General features: G+C 39.1%; 1 long non-coding RNA gene across 2 annotated transcripts in view; it reads left to right on the top strand.

Annotated features, from left to right (window-relative positions):
- The first annotated feature begins 7,033 nt into the window (after positions 1–7,033).
- Positions 7,034–21,710, top strand: part of LOC125282667 (uncharacterized) — a 54,186-nt gene continuing 39,509 nt past the window's right edge. The window contains exons 1-4 of one of the 2 annotated variants that reach the window (XR_008960790.1): positions 7,034–13,078; positions 13,204–13,271; positions 14,116–15,981; positions 16,685–16,771. This is a non-coding gene — a long non-coding RNA (uncharacterized LOC125282667). Of the gene's footprint in view, positions 15,982–16,684; positions 16,772–21,710 lie in introns of both variants that reach the window. The other variant, XR_008960789.1, reaches the window with a different exon arrangement.

The following is a 21,710-nucleotide window of genomic DNA, read 5'->3' as shown; positions in this document are numbered from 1 at the left end:
TCAGATTGTTCGCCTTTACCCCAAGTTTAGAGACATGTGCTGCCCAGACTGTTGGAGGTTACCACACTCTTCTCCTACTGTGGATAGGGGCATAAGGGAATAATAAACAACTCTGGGAACCTTAAAAGGACCAGCACTAGGGGACATCTCTGTGATAACCCAGCAGTTGGAGAGGAAGCTCTCCATGTTTATGATTTCTTTGGGGCTCATATAGGAGTGTTATAAGACCATATGTTTGTACTTAAAGGTGGTAAAGGGCCTTTTATGGTTTAAAAGGCACACAGCAGAGTATCGGTTGGAGTTTCTGACACCTAAGCCATGAACACAACTTTTACTGCTTCATAGGGATTGACTGATGAAAACCTATGACAACAACAATTTACATTTTGACAGTTCCCTAAATACATCATATTCATGTCCTAAAATGCTTCACAGGAAGGTGGGACAATTGGCTGTTAAAATCAAGGAATTTCAATGAAAACAGAATAAAAAAAGGCAAATTTACTTTGAGATTTTTACTGATCCACATGGGGAAAATGTTTTCCTGTACCCTCAACCATTCCAGTGGACTGATGTCATCTCAAACAAGAAGGGCTCAAGGGGTTACTACGCAACAGTTTGCATATTTTTAACACTATTTCCCTAAAAATTTTGCTACCAACCTTACAAATATATGACATAATTAGATAATAAGATGAGCATCTTTAAGAACTCTGTAAACTTTCCCCTTCTCTGCTTGATCTTTTATTGTTGATCATTTATTATTTGCCAAACACTGTTCTAGGCCCTGGGGAAAAACAAAGAGGATTAGTCATGGCTCATAACTTGAAAGGGCTCACATTCTAATTGCAAAGATGAGTGGGTGTAGAAAACAAATAAATACAATTCTGGTATTTATATACAAATAAATAATTCTGGTACTGAGTAAAGTACTGAAGAAGAGAAAATAGGTAATGAAGTGGAGAGAAGTTTGGCTATATACGTGTGGTGTAACTGCAGGGGGACATATTTTCACTAAAATGATTAAGGAAGACCTCTCGGTAATTGAGAAAGATGAAGAGAAAGGCATGGCTTTACAGAGATTTGGGGCAGAGTAGTCCAAATAGAAGAAACAGAAAGCACAAGAGCCCTGAGACAAGAAGCAGGAAAGCATTCTTTGATTTTTAATGTTATGGTGTTGTATCCCTTTTCAACAGTAAGTATTTTGAAGGCCTAAAGATTTATTTTAGTATAAATGTGATCTCCAGAAAGAACTCATACATAAGTAGAAAGAAAACCAGAGTAGCTGAACAATAGTAATGGGGGATGGGAAGGTGGGTGGGACCCAAGTGAAATGAGAAGAAAAGTAAGCAAAAGCTACATCATACAGGATCTTGAAGACTATCTAAGGACTTTAGATTTTACTCTAATTTCACCGAGAAGCTGTTGGAGAGATTGAGCAAAGAAGACACAGTCCGAATTGTTTCACAGAATCACACGTACTTGGTGTCCCCATAGCCCTTTGCACAAGCCTCTCTTGGGAACCAATCAGTTGTGTTATAATTAGTGATATGTTTGCTTGCATCTCTCCATGTAAATTTATAAGTCATTACAAAAGAAAGATTGTGTTTTATCCATCTCCCTTTTTATCCAACCTCCCCCAACACTTAGCAGTGGGACTGATTCATAGTAAGTGCTCAGTAATGTCTTAAAGTAATAAATGCATGAGTGAGTGAGTGAATGAATGAATGAATGAATGAAGTGGCACTGTGCTCAGTATTCTACAGACATAATCTCTATAGCTGATTTTAATGCACATGCTTTGTAGATAGTTCCAGATTGAGGGAAGTTTTTTATTAACTTATTAATTTAATTCATGCATAATGAGAATGTGATTTACACAAGTAGATGGGTATGTATGTTTTATAAAGATATAATTTTGATTACATTGTTTATTTTTTTGGTGTTGAGTTGTGTAAGTTCTTTATATACTTTGGATATTAGCCCCTTATCAGATACATCATTTGCAAATATCTTCTCCCATTCAGTAGGTTGCTTTTTTATTTTGTTGACAGTTTCCTTTGCTGTGCCAAAGCTTTTTATTTTTATATCGTCCCAATAGTTTGTTTTCACTTCTGTTTCCCTTCCTTAGGAGACATATCTAGAAAAATGTTGCTATGGCTGATATCAAATAAATTACTGCCAATGTTCTCTTTTAAGATTTATATGATTTCAGGTCTCACATTTAGGTCCTTAGTCCATTTTGAGTTTGTTTTTGTGTATGGTGTAAAAAAGTGGTCCAGTTTCCTTATTTTGCATGTAGCTTTCCAGTTTTCCTAGCACCATTTACTGAAAAGACTGCCTTTTCCCCATTGCATATTCTTGCCTCCTTTGTCATAGATTAATTGACGATGTGAGTGTGGGTTTATTTCTGGGCTCTTAATTCTGTTCCATTGATCTCCGTGTTTATTTTGTACTAGTACCATACTGTTTTGATGAGTAGAGCTTTGTAGTATATCTTGAAATCTAGAATTGTGATACCTTCATCTTTGCTTTACTTTCTCAGGATGGCTTATAATTCTGAAAGAAGACACACAGATGGCCAACAGACACATGAAAAGATGCTCAACATCACTCATCGTCAGGGAAATGCAAATCAAAACCATAATGAAATATCACCTTACATCTATCAGGATGGCTAAAATAAAAAATAACAAGAAATAACACGTGTTGGTGAGGATGTAGAGAAAAAGAACATCTCGTGCACTGTTGATGGGAATGTAAATTGGTATAATCACCATGGAAAACAATATGGAGATTCCTTTAAATAAGTAAAAATAGGAATACCTATGATTCTAATAATTCCACTGCTGGGTATTTACCTAAAGAAAATGAAAACACTAAGTCAAAAAGATATATGCACCCCTGTGTTTATTGCAGCAGTATTTACAGTACCCAAGAAATGGAAGCAACCTAAGTATCCATCAGTAGATGAATAGGTAAAGAAGATGTGGTATATATACACAATGGAATATTATACCATGGTTAAAAAAAAAAGTGAAATCTTGCCATTTGTGACAACATTGATAGATCTAGAAGGCATCATGCTAAGTGAAATAAGTCAGACTGAGAAAGACAAATACAATATGATTTCACTCATATGTAGAGTCTAAAAAACAAAACAAATGAAGAAAGAGACAAACAAGAAGCAGAAACAGACCTATAAATACAGAGAACAACCTCATGGTTGCAAGAGGGATGGGGATGGGTGAAGGAAGGAGGAACAGACTTCCAGTTATAGAATCAATAAATCGTGGGAGTAAAAGGTACAGAATAAGGAATACAGTCAATGGTATTGTAATAGTGTTACATGGTGACAGAAGTAATTACAGTTGTGAGCGTGGCATAACAAAGCACTACATTGTACACCTAAAATAAACATAACATTGCTTGTCAACTATACTCAAAAAAAAATTTTAAATAAAGATATAATTTTGTCTATGGGATCATTTGACAAGCTGAATTTAAAATCTCTGTTTACAGCTTAACTATGAAGCTATAAATAATCAAAGCTAAACACACCCATCTACTAGCTGCTGTCCTGTTGTCATCAGTCATGTTGGAGTCCTGCCACATGTTGCAGCGATGCTGCTGTGGACTCTCCGGTGAGTAGGTAGTGTAGTGATGGAAGTGGGTAAGACTCAAACCCAGAATTCTCAGTCTCCAACTGAGTCACTTTTTGGAAATAAGAATGCTGGCTAATTTCATGGCTTGTAATTCTGGTCATTCTTGACAGTATTTAAAAAAATAAAAATGTTTACAGTGTAAAACTCCCACATCTCCACTTCCAAAGAGTATAAAGAGCCCAAGGGTTGGAATTAAGCATTTCTAGGTTAGAGCTGTGGTTCTCTGGACATGGGCTCTTGTGCAAACCACTTCACATTACTGAGACTCATTGCTTCATTTGTAAAAGGAGAATAGCCATGCCTACCTTATAATTTTCTGAGAGGATTAAGTGAAATACCGTGTGGAAAATGCCTTGACAATTGCCTGGCACGTAGGAAATACCTAATGAATGTTAGTCTCCTTGCCCTGCTCCCACCATTGTATATCATGGATCTCCCCACACTGGGAGACAGTGTGGTTTAATGGAATGACACTGAACTAAAACTTGGGACACCTGACTTGCAGTTCGGGCTCCACTGCTAACCAGCTCTGAAACGTTGAGTAACCTATTTGGGTTTATTTCCTCATTTGTAAACAAGAAGTGGATTAGAGTGGATTATCTCTAAGGTCTCTTTGATCTTACTAACTGTCTGCTTTTATGATCACAGTGTCTAATGGACGATGCCAGCTAAATAAAATTTCACTAGTAGTCATTGCCATTTACTTGATGATGTTCTCCACTGAGGAAATTCCTTAAGAAACTAAAAAAAGCTAAACCAAACCAAACCCCAAAAAAAAAAAAAAATCCTATGCTTTGCTTTATTGATCATTAAATATCGTGATCATGCAAAGTGGTTTTTCCCCAAAATTAAGTATACCTGCAGGCATAGGCATAATTATTAATAATTAGTCACACTAAGGTTGGATTGGAGCCGTTTTATTATTACAGCAGCTATCACAATTGCTGACACTAAGGAAGTGGCATTGAGAACATCTCAGGGCTGGGTGAGTCCTTGAAATCCAGTTGTGGTTCTTTCAAATGCCAAGCCCTTGTGCTGATGACAGCAGGAAGAAAATTAAAATCAGGAATTTGTTCATATTTTAGTTACCCGGAGAAAAATTTCTCTTTCTTAATATATTGTAGCTATAAAACTTGTGGAGAAGATAAAAGCCTACTTTTAAAAATCACTAGGATTAGAATTAGTAGGTGAATTTAGCACATCATGAAATACAAGGTCAATATATAAGCATTAATTATATTTCTATATTTCAGAAATAACCCGCTAAAAAATAAAAAGTTTAAAAGTATGCCATTTGCAATAGCATCAAATGACATCAAATATTTAGACTAAATCTAACAAGAGATATGTAAAATCTCTTCAGAGAAATTACAAAAAATTTTTAAAAGATTTTATTCTTTTACTTGAGAGAGCACACAAGGCCGGGGATGGGAAGAGGGACAAGCAGACTCCCTGATGGGTGCAGAGCCCAACATGGGGCTCCATCTCAGGACCCTGAGATCATGACCTGAGCTGAAGTCACACACCTAACTGACTGAGTCACCCAGGCACCCCGAAAATAACAAAAATTTTTAAGGGAAATTAAAGAAGACCTAAGTAGAGGGATATATTATATTTATGGGTGGATACCTAGAAAAGTAGAACAAGATGGAGACTCCAGAAAAAGTTCCCACACATATATTGCCACAACATAAAACAAATGTAATACCGTGTGCAGTGCAGAAAAGAATATTTTCAATAAATGTCACTGGGTCAGTTGGTTATCCATATGGAAAAACTAGATCTTGACTCCCCACCTCATACTGTACACAAATACCAATTCCAGGCACAGTGCATATCTAACTATGAAGAATAAAATAATGAAATTTCTAGAAGGTAACATAGAAGTATATTTTTATGACATTTGGAAAAAGTGAACATTTTTTAAACAGAACACCAAAAGTGCTAACCACAAAGGAAAAGATTGGTAAATTGGACTACGTTAAAATAAGGAATTTCTATCATCAAAAGATAACTAAGTGAGTGAGCAGACATGTCAAGGAGTGGGAGAAATTTGCAATATGCAAGTATAGGGTATAGCGCTCGTAGACTATGTTAAGAGCTTCCACAGCAGGCCTCCACTAGAAAAATGTACAAGAGGGAATGCAAGTGAATATATAAAAAGACGATCAGTCTTGTTCTTCAGTGAGATGCAGGTAAATCTATATTGATATGTTCCTATATATCTGCCAGAATGGCTAAAATTTGAAAGACTGACATTATCAAGTGTTGTGACAATATGGAACAACTCGGTCTTTTGTATATTGCTTGGGGCATTATAAATTGGCATAACATCTTTATAAAATTATTTGGCAGTGCCTAAAAAGCTGATTATGCACATACTAGGAGGAGAATATGCAACAGGGACTGTGTATGGCCTTCAGAGGCTGAAATATTGACTCTCTGTCCCTTTAGAGAAAAAATTTGCCCAACTCCTCTTGTCTGACACCCTCCCGTTGTACAGATTATGAAACGGAGGCCAGAAAGAAATGACATCCCGAAGCATCCAGCGAGGTGATAAGAGAACTAGGCCTGGAAGTTAGCTTTTTTTTTTAGCTCACATGATACTGTTCTCTTCACCGATTAATGTGCCTCTTCTGTATCTTCAACCCAGATCTCTCACTAGACTTAGCTACCCAGACAACGTAAAGCTCAATTTATCATCCTCCTTAACTACACTTCCCCCCACCTTGACTTCTCTCCATCCTTCTCACCTATCTCAGCATCTACCTCCCTGTCCAGGCACCACTCAGGAAGCAAAGGGGCATTTGCAGCAACTCTTTCGTGCTCCATTGCCTATATTTAATTGATCATCACGACCTGTCAGTTTTTTCTTAAAATACTTCATAACTAACCCTCTTTTCTATTTCAACCACTTCCTTTCCTTCAATTCATCCACAACGTGAATAATCTTGCTAAAGGGGAGATTTAATGGCTCATTTGTCTACTTAAATAGTAGATTTTATTTTATTTATTTTATTTTTTTAAGATTTTATTTATTTATGAGACAGAGAGAGACAGCCAGCGAGAGAGGGAACACAAGCAGGGGGAGTGGGAGAGGAAGAAGCAGACTCCTAGCAGAGGAGCCTGATGTGGGGCTCGATCCCAGAGCACCAGGATCACGCCCTGAGCAGAAGGCAGATGCTTTAACGCCTGCGCCACCCAGGCGCCCCTAAATAGTAGATTTTAATAGTGAATTAATAACAAGATCTTCCCCCCCTTTTTAAACCAGGACTAAATTTCAAAATCATGAAAAATAATCTCATTAAACATAATTATACCCATCATTATTTTTCGTAGTGGTAACATTTTTAAGTATTTCCTTTTTTTTTTTTTTTTTTTTGAGAGAGTGCAAGGGTGGGGAGGAAGAGAGAAAATTTTAAGCTCTGAGCTGAGCACGGGGCTCCATCTCGTGACATTGAGATCATGACCTGAGCCCAAACCAGGAGTAGATCACTTAACGGACTGTGGGAGCCACTCAGGCAACCCACATTTTTAAGTATTTCACCCTCCTAATGATGTATAATTTCGTTCTTCTGTACTCATGCATCCATTTATTCATTCATTCTACCGAAAAAATATGTACTGAGCAAGGCATTAATATTATTTCTTACCAGCGTTCAGAAAATGAGGCTTGCTGCCTGAAACTGGCCATGCCCATTCCTTTACGTTTGATCTGTGACTGCTTTCACGCTACACCCGTGTGTGAAAATCAATTCAGTTTCCATCATTTAGAGATGTTCAATATGGTAGCCACAGACAGATGTGGCTATTTAAATCTAAATTAATTAAAATAAGAAATTAAAGGTTCTGTGCCTCAATTGCAGTAGCCATATTTCAAATGCTCAGTTGCATGTGGTAGGTGGATATTATGTTAGCAATAGGTACATACACTGTTTTATTGTCTGATCCCTACCTTTTTCTGCAGTCATCTCTTGTCACTACCTTTTAGAACTCTATACTTCAGTGATAGTGAAGTGCTTATGAATTCCAGAAACATTGCTAGTTTATGCAATCACGCCTTTGCACTTGTTCCACCCTCTGCCCAGAAAGCTGGTCCCTATGATAAACCTCTATTCTTTCAAAACCAACTCAAATGTTACCTCTTTTAGGAAACCTTCCATGTTTCTCTCCCTTTATTCCTCTCTTAAGAATTTCTACACATTAGACACGTTTTTGTTGGTGTATTTATAACAAAGAATTGATTGTTTTTACTGTTCTGTGGACTGTGAAAAATCCTTGAGGGTAAGGGCTATGCCTAGTTCAAGAGTCGGCAAATGTTTCCTGTAAAGGGCTATATAGTACATATGTTTGACTTTGAAAGTCATGTTGCCTCAAAAACAATTATGGAACACTACTGATAAAGTGTGAAAGCAGTTACAGACCAAATGTAAATGAATAAGCATGGCCAGCTTTAGCCAACAGGCATCATTTTCTGACTCCTGGTCAGAAATGATCATAATGCCTTGCTCAGGACATATTTTTGAGTAGAATGAATGAATAAATGAATGAATGAATATGAAGACCAAAACTACATAACATTAGGAAAGTGAAATGCTTTAAATTTTACCACTGCAAAAACAATGCTGGGTGTAGTTATGTTGAAAGAGATTAATTTTCTTGATCTTGAAACTTAATCCTGATTTAAATAAAATGGGAGAGAGAGATCTTATTATGTAATTCACTATTAAACACATATATTAAACAAGTATATCACTACATGACAAATTTCATTCTTCAAGTATTTTATTCTTTTGATATAACCAGCTTTCTTTGTAATCATAAGCACTTTAAGTATTAAGAAACATTATGAACAAAAAGGGACAAATAGTTAAAGACCTCTGTCTGTGCCTGGGCTCTGTCTGTGGGTACTGGCGTTCCTGGAGCACACCAAGGGAGGGACTGTCTGCTTCGTCTAGACTGGAGGAGATCGCAGTACAGCTATAGCTAGGGAGTCCCAGCTCAGCCAGAGGAGCCCTGCGTGGTGCATGAGCAATTACCAAGCTAAGAAGCTGCCTGCTGGAACCCTCCCCACCAAAGAATGCTTGGCTGCTTTCTGGGTGTCTGTCTGGATTTGGATTCCCCAAGGGTTGGAAAACCTGCCATCCCAAACACTTTCCTCTGCCTTTGCCATGGAGTGAGCTAATGGGACCAAGGCTCTACCTGAAAGCTCTTTTTAACTCTATTGTGTGTCTAAGCCAGGGGATGGGTGGAGAAGACAGAGAAACTGTGAGCCTTGGGGTTGTGTGCATTGGCTAGGGCTAAATGTGCATTGATTAATACCAGGGTAAGAAATTGTGGCCTGAGAGTCTATGGCTAAGAGGATGCTAATTATATTTTTTTCTCACATCCTGCCTCAGGCCAGGGCTCAGGTTGCCAAGTATAAGTGTGGGCTGGAGAACTTTTTCTTGTTGCTATTGTTTTCAAAAGCCATTTCATGTTCAAATCCTTTATAACAGAACTGAATGCTCATTAGGTGAATTAAACAAACTAGAGACTCTGGTCATGGATTAATCTCCAGAAATTTGCAGTTGCCCAATCAGTTCCCTTTGGGGGGAAAAGAAGTCTCAAATTCATGCTCAGAGAAGATGGACGCCCATGGTCTCAAGTCTGGAAATGCGCAACACTTCAAGTTATCCAGACATTACTGATGACTCAGCATATGCATTGTGTTAAGAGTCAGGCCAACCTAGGTTTAAATCCAAGTTCCTCATACATAAAATGAGTACAATTATCCCTACCTCATATTCCAATGACAAGGGAGGGCATAGGTATCACACTCCAGGTAGAATGTAGGTTCTAAATAGCTTGTGTTGGGATCTTTGTTTTTGCTAATTGAGGCCCACTGGCTCCAGTTGGGCAGACACAATGCAGGAACATCTCTTCCTTGTCTTCAGAGCATCAGAGCTACAGTGGGGCAAACTCATAGTAGACACACGATAGTAACTTGATCAAGATTATGTTTTAAAACTTTTTTTGAAAAAAGATTTTAAGTGATCTCTATACCCAATGTGAGACTTGAAATCACAACCCTGAGATTAAGAGTCATATGCTCTACCAACTGAGTCAGTCAGATATCTCCAAGATTATTTTTTAAAGTCTTTCTTTGGCTATTTGATTTACCATGTTCTTTCAGGCCCATATATAAGCCTGTAGCAGGTCGTACTACAACCAGACAGACCCTTCTGTATCACTTATACTTGTATGCTACACAATTATTTATTAATTTTTGCAACTGGCCAGTTTTATCACCTGGGTCATCCTCCCTGTCCTTGCTTTCACCTCACCTTTTCTGGAGAAATTTTGAAACTGCCTGTCTCTTTCAGACAGAGTGGCTTTGAGTTCCTATTACAACATTCACAACTATTTGGCTAGTTTCATCACCAGGATCACCACTCCTTATCACCTTAAGTGATATCATTAAGTAACTAGGTTCCTGACTAGGCCAGGAGACTTCCAACTAAAAAATGTTCTTGAGGATTCCATAGGGCTTTCTCTTGTGATTGAGGGAGACAGAAGTGCTTAGATGAATTACTGAGATCTAATAATGTTTCCTGGTGGAAGGCTTTAAGTGAAATTGTGGAAATGTTTGGGCCATTCATCCAGCAAACAGTTGTTAAAAAATAAATCCACCCAGCCCACTAGAACATAAGCACTCTGAGGACAGGATTCATGTGATTGTTCTATTGCTGTGTCCCAGTGCTTTGAACAGTGACTAGTTTGAAAAAATTTTGTGGAAACAACAAGTGAGAGCCTTGTAGAGCCCTTACAGGTTATAGGTATATGAATCACTATGATAGAAATGGAGGCATTGAAGAAGGAAGACCTGAACCAGCTTGAGGGAGTCATGGAAGGATCATTGGCGGGGGGGAGAGGCAGTTTGAGCTAGGTTTGAAGGATGTTCAAGAGTTGTCAAATGAATGCATGATGGAATTTCAGACAGAGGAACTAGTGTGTATGAAGCAGAGAGAGGTAAGATAGCATAGTATATTCCAGGAATTGAAAACAGTTTGGGATGGCAGATGTTGGTAGGAAACGATTTGGCAAGATGTCAGAAGACAGATCATGAATGATTTTCCATGTCCTGTTAAAGAGTTTGGATTTTATCCTGCAGGTAATAGGTGAGTCACTAAAGTGTTGAAAGCAGGAAAGTGACAAAATATATTTTACAGTGGTCTCTCCAGAAGACAGATTTGAGAAAATAAGACAGAGGCAGGAAGACATAGAAGATCATTGTAGTGGATTAGAGACTGAGAGAAGAGAGATGACTAAGGCAGAGCAATGGGATGGTAAAAGAATGGGCTTGATATACTTTCAAGAAGTAAAGTTTATATATAAGTTGGATTCAAAAAAGAAGGAAGAGCTAAGAGGTTCTCTGAAGAGGTTACTGATTTGGGCAGCTCAACCAATGGGAAGGAAGTGATTTGCAGGCAAGGAGATGAGGGAACATTACCAAGGCTTACCATGGAAAGCGGAAAGAGAAGAAGCCTGTGAACAAAAACCCAGGAAACACCAAGATTCAAGCATCAGGAAGAGAGAAGGGAAGAAAGAGGGAAGAAAGAAGAAAGAGAGGTGCCATAGACCAAGGGAAAGGAGGGTTTCAAGAATGAGGACAGCCCCAATATTGCCACATGAATAAAGACCATTGGATCAGGAATTAAGAAACTGTAGGTGATAGGAACATTTTGGTGCTAAGGGAGTATTTGGTGATGAGAGCATTTTGGTGGTAAAGTAGGGGTTTAGGACAGGTTCCAATGGGTTACAGAGGAAATGGGAAGTTATAAAGTGAAGACAGCAAGTGTAGACCCTTATTTATGGATATTCAATTGGCAAAGGGGAAAGGAAAAGGTAGTAGAATTGAACTCAGAGAAATACATAGGCTTGAGGAAAGTTTTTGCTGTCATGTTTTTTGTTTTATTTTGTTTCCAAAAGTAGAACAGACCTGTGCAAGGGACAATAATTTGGAGAGACGGAAAGAGTAAAGATACAGGCAAAAGGATTTTTCCTCCTTTTTTATGAAACGAGGTAATGGGATTTAGTTAAGGAGAGAGGAATTAATCTTGGGTAGAAAGAGCAACCTTCCTCCTTTGGACATGGAGTATGTTGGGGGCAGATACAAATAAGCAACTGCACCATAAATTAAAACAGCCCACTTGCCTTATAATAGATGGCCTTTCTGACACCATCCAGAAAAAAAAAAAAAAAGAGAGAAAAGATCCTAGAAACTACAAAACTCCTAAGTCTCTCTCCATCCTCTTTCCTGCCCAGCTTACAAAGGCTGGATAAAAGCATGGGCTTTGGGGCTAGACTCCCTGGGTTCACACGACAGTTATATTACTTATTGCCCATACAACCTTGGGCAACTTCTTCACTTTTGTATGTCACAACTGCTTCATCTGCAAAATTAATATAATAGACAACACTACCTACTAAGGTGGGTAAGGAATAAATAATAGGTAAAATACTCAGAACAGTGCCTGTCAATAGTAGGCACAGAATAAATGCTAGCTCCTGTGATACTAGGAAATCCGGTAGGCTCACCGGATACTAAAAGCAAACACAACTCATAGGAAGAAAGATGCTAAGTTTTACAATACGGAAAGGAGACCTCTCAGTTTCACCAAGAATAGGACAATGTCTTTGTTAAGTGAACAAAAGCCCAACTTGAATCATAAAAACAGACTCACAGCCCCTCAATCAATCCCAAAACTCGAGTCAGTTTACAGAACCCCTTGAATGAAGGAGGAAGCTGGGTCCCATTGAGGACTAGTACACTGCCAAAAATTCATGCTGTTAATCTTCCTCCTAATCTTCCCCAGAGGGGCCGATAGCCTTTTTTCCAGGATAACCATGCATTGGGGGAAAATAAATAATCAGAACTTTTGTGGACTGCTGGACACTGGCTCTGAACTGACACTGATTTTAGGAGCTCCAAAATATCACTATGGTATGGTCAGAGTAGGGGTTTATGGAGATCAGGTTGGTAAGACTTTAGCTCAGGTTTATCTAACAGTATGGCCCAGTGTATCCCTGAACCCACCTTGTGGTTATTTCCCCAGTTCTAGAACGCATGATAAGGATAGACATACTCAGCTGATGGCAGAATCCCCACGTTGGTCCTTGACCTGTGGAGTGAGGCTGTTATCATGGAAAAAGCCAAGTGACAGCTACTAGTACTGCCTCTTCCTAGAAAAATAGTAAACCAAAAGCAATACAGCATTCTTGCAGAGACTTCAGAGATTAGTGCCACCATTGACTTGAAAGATGCAAAAATGGTGATTCCTACCACATCCCTATTCACCTTGCCTATTTGGCCTGCACAGAAGACAGATGGACCTTGAAGAATGACAGTGCACTATTATAAGCCTAACCAGGTGATGACTCCCATTATAACTGCTATATCAAATGTGTTGTTATTGCTTGAGGAAATTAACACATCCCCTGGTACCTATGCAGCTACTGATCTGAAAAATGTCTTTTTGTTCATCCCTGTCCACAGACCCACCAGAAGCAATTTGCTTTCATCTGGCATGGCCAGCAATACACTTTCACTGTCTTATCTCAGAGGTATGTCAACTCTTCAACCCTACATCATACTTTAGTTTTCAGGAATCTTGATCCCCTTTCCCTTCTATAAGATATCATACTGATCCATTACATTGATGATGCTGTGCTGATTGGACCTATTGGGAAAGAAGTATCAGCTACTCTATGCTGATTGGTAAGATGTTACATGTCAGAGGATGGCAAATAAATCCGACTAAAATTTAGGGTTCTTTTACTGCAGTGAGATTTCTAGGTCCCCAGTGGTGTGAAGTATATCAAGATATATCTTCTAAGGTGGAAGATAGGCGGCCCTTTTTAGATTTTAGAGGCAACATATTCCTCATTTGAGTGTATTACTCCAGCGCATTTACTGAGTGACCTGAAAAGTTGCTAATTTTGAGTGGGCCCAGAACAAAAAAAAAGGCTCTGCAATGGGTCCAGGTGGCTGTACAAGCTGCTCTGCCACTTGGGCCATCTAATCCAGCTGATCCAATGGTGCTTGAATGTCAGTGGCAGATAGGGATGCTGTTTGGAGCCTTTTGCAGGTCTCTGTAGGTGAACTGCTGCACAGTCCTACCATTTCTGTGGATAACTACTTTCTTTTTCAGAAACAGGTCCTGGTCTGCTACCTTTGTAGAGACTGGACACTTAACTATAGATCAAAACATTACCATGTGACCTGGGATGCCAATCACGAACTGGGTGTTATCTGACCCATGGGTGTGCACAGCAGCACTTCATCATCAGATGCAAGTGCTTATATACATGATCAGGACCAAGGGGATCATGAAGACACAAATGAGTTATATGACGAAGCGGCCAAATGCCCATAGTCTCTACTTCTACTATACCTTTTCTCTCTCAGCCTGTACTAGTACCCCAGAAGAGTCCTCTACCATCAGTCGACAGAGAAGACTCGGGCCTCGCTTACGGGTAGTTCTGTATTATATGCAGGCACCACCAGAAAGGGGACAGCTGCAACACTATAGTCCCTTTCTGGGACATCCCTGAAGGACAGTGGTGAAGAGAAATCCTAACAGTGGGAAGAATTACAAGCAGTGTACCTGGTTGATCACTTTACTTGGAAGAAGTGGCTAGACATGTGATTATACACTGATTTATGGTCTGTGGCCAATGGTTTGGCTGGATGGTGAAGGACTTGGAAGGAATATGATTAGAAAACCAATGACAAGGAAATTTGGGGAAGAGATAAGCGAATAGACTTCTCTGAATGGGTAAGAACATGAAGAAATTTGTGTACTAGTGTAAGGCTCACCAAAAGGTGACCTCAGCAGAGGAGGATTTTAACAATGTGGATAGAATTATCTAATCTGTTTATACCAGTGAGACTCTTTCCCCAGCCACCCCTGTAATTGCCCAATAGGCTTATGAAAGTGATGTGGTGGCAGGGATGGAGGTTATGCATGGACTCAACAACATACACTTCCGAAACTCAGCAAGCTCAACCAGGCTACTGCTGCTGCTAAATGCCCATGTATCCACAGTAGAGACCAACACTGAGTACCTGATGTGGAACTGTTTCCCAGGATCATCACCCAGCTGTCTGGTCCCTTCCATCATGAAAGGGGAAACATTTTGTTCACACTGTTCAGACACTCTGGATATAAATTTGCCTTCCCTGCATGCAGTGCTTTTGCTAAAACTACTATCTGTGGACTTACAGAATGCCTCATCCACCATTATGATATTCCACACAGCAGCACTTCTTTTTTTTTTTTAAAGATTTTATTTATTTATTTGACAGAGAGAGAGGCAGTGAGAGAGGGAACACAAGCAAGGAGGGTGGGAGAGGGAGAAGCAGGCTTCCTGCTAGGCTAGGACCTCGCTGTGGGGCTCGATCCCAGAACTCCGGGATCATGACCTGAGCCAAAGGCAGATGCTTAACGACCAAGCCACCCAGGCGCCCCAACACACAGCAGCACTTCTGGTCAAGGAACTCACTTCACAGCAAGAGAAGTGTGACAATGGACCCATGCTCATAGAATTTAGTGGTCTTACCATGTTCCCCACCATCATGAAGCAACTGTCTTGAGAGAATGGTGGAATGGCCTTTGAAGACTCAGTCACAGTGCAAGCTAGGTGGGAATGCCTTGCAGAGCTGAGGCAAAGTTCTTTAGAGGGCCATATATGCTCTGAATCAGCATCTAAATATGGTGCAATTTCTCTGATATAGCGAGGATTCACAGGTCTAGCAATTAAGGAGTAGAAATAGGAGTGGTGCTATTACCTCTAGTGACCCACTAGCAAATTTTTGCTTCCTATTTCTGTGACCTTATGCTCTGCTGGCCTGGAAGTCTCAGCTCCGAAGGGAGGAATTCTTCCCTCAGGAGGCACAACAATGATTGCGTTGAACTGGAAATTAAGACTGCTGGCTTGCCACCTTGGACTCCTCATGCTTCTGAATCAACAGTCTAAGAATGGAGTTACTGTGCTGATTTGGTGATAGATCCCAATTACCAAGGGGAAATTGGATTATTATTCCACTATAAAGGTAAGGCAGAGTATATTTGGAATACAGGGCATCTCTTACTATTACTATGCCCTGTGATTAAGGTCAACGGAAAACTACAACAACCCAGTCCAAGTAAGACTACTGATGGCCCAAACTCTTCATGAATAAAAGTTTGGGTCACCTCACCAGATAAGGAACCACTTCCAGCTGAGATACTTGCTGAAGGCAAAGAAAATACAGAATGGACAGTGGATGAAGGTAGTTATAAATACCAATTACAACCATGTAACCAGTTACAGAAATGAGGATTGTGATTGTCATGAATATTTTTTCTTTATTTTGTTATGAATATGTTTATATGCATGTATATTTGTATGTTTATATTTAAATATATTTATTTTCTTTCTGTCTAATCCCTTTATCATGTAACATAAGATATATTGATTTTATATGGTGGTATTCAAGTATTGTTAACTTTACATCATAGTATTTAAGTAATAGGATACCAAGAAGAAGAGTAAATACCACTCAAGTATTCTACTTTCTCTTCTGGGGAAGGGATTAGTGCATTTTTGGTTGTGTGCAGGATAGTTGTATCATGTTAGGTAGAATTATGACCTTATTATTGTCTTCATGTGGACATTAAGGACAGTTTAAGGAGATTCCTGTGGGTGCCAAACTGATAAGGGGTAGAGTTGTGATATTTAATTTTGTGTCAATTTGACTGGACCACAGGGTGCCCAGATATTTGGTTAAACATTCTTTTGATTGTTTCTGTGAGGGTGTTTTAGGGTTATATTAATATCTAAATTGGTAGACTGAGTAAAGCAAGTTGTGGGTGGGCCTCGTCCAATTAGTTGAGAACCTAAATAGAACAAAAATACTGATCCTCTGAGTAAGAGAGAATTCTTCCTTACTGATTACCCTCGAACTAAAACATTGGCTTTCTTTCTGCCTTTAGACACAAATGGAAGCATTGGCTCTTCTTGGGTCTCCTGGTTGCCGACTTACCCTGCAGATCTTGGGATTTGTCTGTCTCTGTAATCATGTGAGCCAATTTCTTTTAATAAAACTCTTTAGGGGTGCCTGGCTGGTTCAGTCAGTGGAGCATGTGACTCTTGATCTCAGGGTTGTGAGTTCGAGCCTCACACTGGGTGTAGAGATTACTTAAAAAAAAAAAAGTAAATAAATAAATACATAAATCTCTTTACTTAGACACACATACACACACTTTAGATGAATCCATAAAGTAGCATATCCTTAAGATTTATGTGACTGTATTAAGTTGGAATTGGATTAATACAGTCAATAAGACTAGTCTATAAATGTCTTCTAGCAATCCTGGACTTTCCTCTCCAGCCCTGCCTCCTTCCCTCCTTAAACCAATGAGGGCACTAACCCAGAGACTTATAAATTATTTTTTATCTACATCTGCTTTGCTTTTTCCTTTCTTGGATTTACCTTGGGTAAGCTATGTCTCTCTCCATCATGTATCAATGATTTCAGGCCAGCATTCATGGGACTGTATCCAGTACATAAAACATCCAGGAGACCTCCCTGTCAGCATGGAGTTGTCCAAATGCATGCAGGGGTCACCCCAATAGGCACACTGTCCTCACAACACCCATTCAGCTCTTGGCTAGCTAGTCCTTGCAGATTCCTCTCTTGACCTATTCCCAGATGGTTCTGACCAGTCCTTTTCATTTCATTTGTATATTTGTATAATGCAATGAAGCATATCCTTGCTGGGACTGCAGAGCAAATTGGTGGCATGCCTTCTGAGAGTTCCAAGGTTGTCATGGGCATGATAGCAATACCCTGCTTTAACTAAAAGTCAGTTCTAAACTCTCCAGGGAGTTCCAGAGGGTGCATGCTCTTCATTCTTTTGGATACATAGCAGACACCCAGAATGTCCTGAGGTGCCCTAATAACAAAAGCCCATTCCCTCCACATACCAGGAGAAGAGGACCAGGTCGGTTTTATTTCCTTAGTGATCTGCTGAAATCTCTCTCCGATTGAAAGTCATCTTTTTCATAACACTGAAAAGATGTAACATTAGCTTAATCATTCCCAAATGAATCCTGAAAAATATTTGGAAACAGTACACTTATACAAAATCATTTCAGCATTACTAGAAAGTTTCAGCCATATGCTATAAACTTGTACTTTTAAGTGGCGACCATGTGGTCTGCCTTTGGAACATCCAGTTCTTTCTTTTTTATAGAATTAAAACCCCTGACACTTGTTTTAAGACCTAAAAAAACCTTTATGTGCTTAGCAAAATGCAGAACCTGGCATGGTCATAAAGAAGATATATTTGATTTTACTCCTTGAAGCCATAAAAAAAAAAAAAAAAAGAAAGAAAGAAAAGAAAAAGAAAAAAGACACAGGATACTGTCTGTATGAAAACTAAAATGGCAGCTGCAACTCCTTCCCAGAAGTCTCTGGGAGGAGACATGTAAGGTCACTCCTTATTCTCCTGGGTTCCAGGAAAGCAATTTACCCCTCCACCCCCCATCTAAAGCAAAGAGCACTGGGGAGAGATCCAACTCTCAACAGAGCCTGTCTTGATTGAGAAAGTTAACACTTCAAGAAAAGGATTCTGTCTTCTTTCAGGGCTCTTGAAAAGGATCCTTGCCAAACCCAACCCCAAGATAGAAAAAGTTCTTTTTCTAAGACTTGAGAATTCGTCACCAACTTGTATTAGCAGTCGGACCTGTAAAGAATTCTATCAAATCATTCAGCCTCAGGGACCTAATTTTCAAAATTAGTGTCCGAGTGGGATATAAAGGAGAAAATTCCAGTGCCAGAGAGCAATGGAAATTCACATTGGATATATAGTGCACTCTTGGGAAGAAAGGCACCACATTGGAATCTAGCACCTGTGAGATGATGAACAAAAGATTCTAAGAGGGTAACTCTCTTTTGGGAACATGAGGGAGAGAGATTCTCAGTTCTAATCTACTGAGAGTTTAATACTGTAGTGAAGGAAAGTATTGATGTGTCATTAGCAACATCCTCCTACCATTCTGGCTATAGCTTCTCTGGATTTTGGGAAGAGTTTAGACCAAAAAAAAAAAAGATGTTTGAGAAGGTGAGAAACTCCTCTCACCTGTTTTATATTGTATTGATTTTTTGTGCCTAGTAGAGTGCTTCGCACAAAAACTCAATATATACCTGATGTTGAAGGAATTGATTAATCAATTTTGTATGTATGTGGGTGCATCCATTGGGCAAAAATTTTTTTTGGCACATTTTGATTCCTTCCAAAGTACTTAAAAATGAGCAAATGTGAGAGCAAAAGAGTGATCTAATTTGAACATACAATATCTAACATTTTAAAAAGACCATGCCTTTCTTTACAGCTAATGAATTTAGTGGTCAAAAACACAAAGGAGCTGCATACCATGAAATGAAGCAAAGGCAATGAAACCTATAACAGGATGTTAAAATTGAACTTATAATTAGGTCCCAAAATATAATTGATTGGAAATTCCAAAACGAAGTGGCAAATTGCCAATTGCATATTGATCAATGGAAATGATCCTGAGGAACTGATAGATTAGTTTTTGACCCCTTAGCCAGGTTAAGACAGTAAAAAGGGAGAGACAGAAGGTGATCTACTATACATCACCTCTAGTCTAGTGAGAGGAGATTTTGAGGAAACCACTACGCAATTAGGAGTAATCTGACCCCTTACCTGGGAAACCTGTAAGACAAAGAAGGTTGCCCAATGTTTTGGCACTGGAGTCAGGACATTTTGGAGCAAGGGATGCAAGATTTCTTAAGAATCAAACGTGGACCAATTGAGAGAGAGAGAGAGAGATGGGTTATTTCTGATCCTTGAGGTAGAAGGGCCCAGCACAAATAATCTGGAGGTGAACACCTTTGGTAAGAAGGAATCAATAGCAACCACTCAAAAGAGACATGTTTTGCATCTTTCTGGATCAAGGGATCTGAGGAGAGAGGAACCCAGTGGAGAGCCTGAGAGCCTATCAAAATATCCCTATTGAGACAGTATCAGCCAGGCTCAAAGAACAAGAAACTAGATGATGTGGTTCCACTAAGACCTTTCTCTACCACTCCCTTCTTACCTCTGAGGGGTCAGAAACTGCTGGCCAGGAAGGAAGTGGATGGAGAGGGAAGAGAAGATAGGATAGGAAAATATAGAAGAAATCCACCAACCTTCCCCTTCCTGACTGCAGTTTTCCAACCTGAGATGCACCCTAAGTAAGAAGGAAAGAATTAACTCTAAATCAATTCTGGGATTTTTTTTTTAACATTTTAGAATCTCATTAAACTTTCTAAATTGAGACTATGATTTCAATTTAAAGTAATTATACAATTGTTTGTTACCTAAATGCCTACAGAAAAATCATGGGAGTGCTCACAGGCAGATCCTAATTTGGGGGGGATGCTCACTCAGAAAAATAGTATAAAATTGTGATTATAGAAAAAGAAATCACAATAAACTACAGATTTTTTAAAGCTGACAAATAACACACATATATCACAAAACAACATTTTTTGTTAGCTGTCTGGCACATTGATATATTTTCTAACAAATTTTTGATCGAATATTCTTTTATTCCTTCTTAAATATTTTCTGCAAAGAGAATGAAAAAATATAGTATTTTTGTTGATCAAACTTTATAGTACGGATGTAAATTTGTGCCCTATGAGCATAGGTATAACGATAAATTCCATTCCTTTGTTTTCCAATTAAAAAAAGAAATATAATAAATGTGTGTGGCATTTACAATTCTAAAGACTGCATTTTCAAGTTTGTTGTAAGTAGGATTCTATGAGAAATGAATAAATCCTCTGCTCACGGTCTTACATGTGTAACAATTAGAAAAGCTTTCAACAAACTTGTTTCTGATTCTGTATCGTTCAAATCTGGTCTCTTTTTACCTAGGCGTAGTGTGACACATTCACATCTAGATACAATCTTTGCTTTGTACCCTATCATTGGAACTCCGGTGAGTTAATCTGGTAAGCAGTAGAGGCAAAATTCAGTCAGACTGCTTTTGTGGAGCTTTTGGCCTTCTATGTAGAAACAAATGCAAATCAATTAACCACACTAAAAAGGTGTGAGGTAAGATTTCTGGAGGAAAGGAGCATTGCTCTGTAAGAGTGCATAAGAAAGGAACCTCATCAGTAATTATTTTATAGTAGATATGGATTAATAAAACAAAGGTCCAGGTGATGTGGCTGTAGTCAGAGGAAGCCTGTCTGACTCTATCTTAAAGCCCTTGGTTGAATAACATCTTAGAGCCTGCCCACTTTCCAGAATCTCATTTCTCTCTGTGCACCTGGTATTGGGAATTCTTCTTAGTGCCTGTTCTCAGGCTCTGTTACCACTACTGGCATCTATGCTGCTCTGCCAGCCGTGTTGTTTTCCTGGAGTGTTGTTTTCCTGGAACACAGCAAGGAGAGAACTCAGTCTGGCTTGAATCTTAGAAAACTCCATTGAACTCAAGCTGCCTCTTGGCATTTCAGATCCTACTTGTACATAGGCTGGGCTTCTGTCCAAATTAAGCAATGTTTCTCCACTACCTTCTAATTCTGCACCTTTATCCCATCACCATAACGTCTTTTACCCCATAATACGCAGTGGGGTAGGGAGGTGGGCAATATCAAGAGAAGATGAATTGAATGAACAAATGTAACATTTGCCTTAAGTTGTGGGTTGTGTTTTCCTGAGAATGTATCATCCTCCTGTGAGCTGTTGGTATGTTTGCCACCCTATACTTCCAGGTAACCAGTATTGGAAAACCTGCTTCTGGGTGTGTAGCAGGTCATCTACTTCCTAATGATCTGAGGTGCTTATTTAAAAATACAGATTTCAAGCTCCACTCTGAAACTAATTCTCAGAGGATCTGGAGACTGAGACCTGGGAATCTGAATGTTTATTTAGCCCCACTCCCTAGTGAATGTTCTGTACCTTAAAGTTTGAGAATGTCTCCACTAAGGATAGTACATAG

The sequence above is a fragment of the Ursus arctos genome, unplaced genomic scaffold (assembly GCF_023065955.2).
Source record: "Ursus arctos isolate Adak ecotype North America unplaced genomic scaffold, UrsArc2.0 scaffold_21, whole genome shotgun sequence".
NCBI lineage: Eukaryota > Metazoa > Chordata > Mammalia > Carnivora > Ursidae > Ursus > Ursus arctos.
The sequence above is the reverse complement of the archived record's forward strand: the minus strand, read 5'-3'. Positions and strand labels throughout refer to the sequence as shown.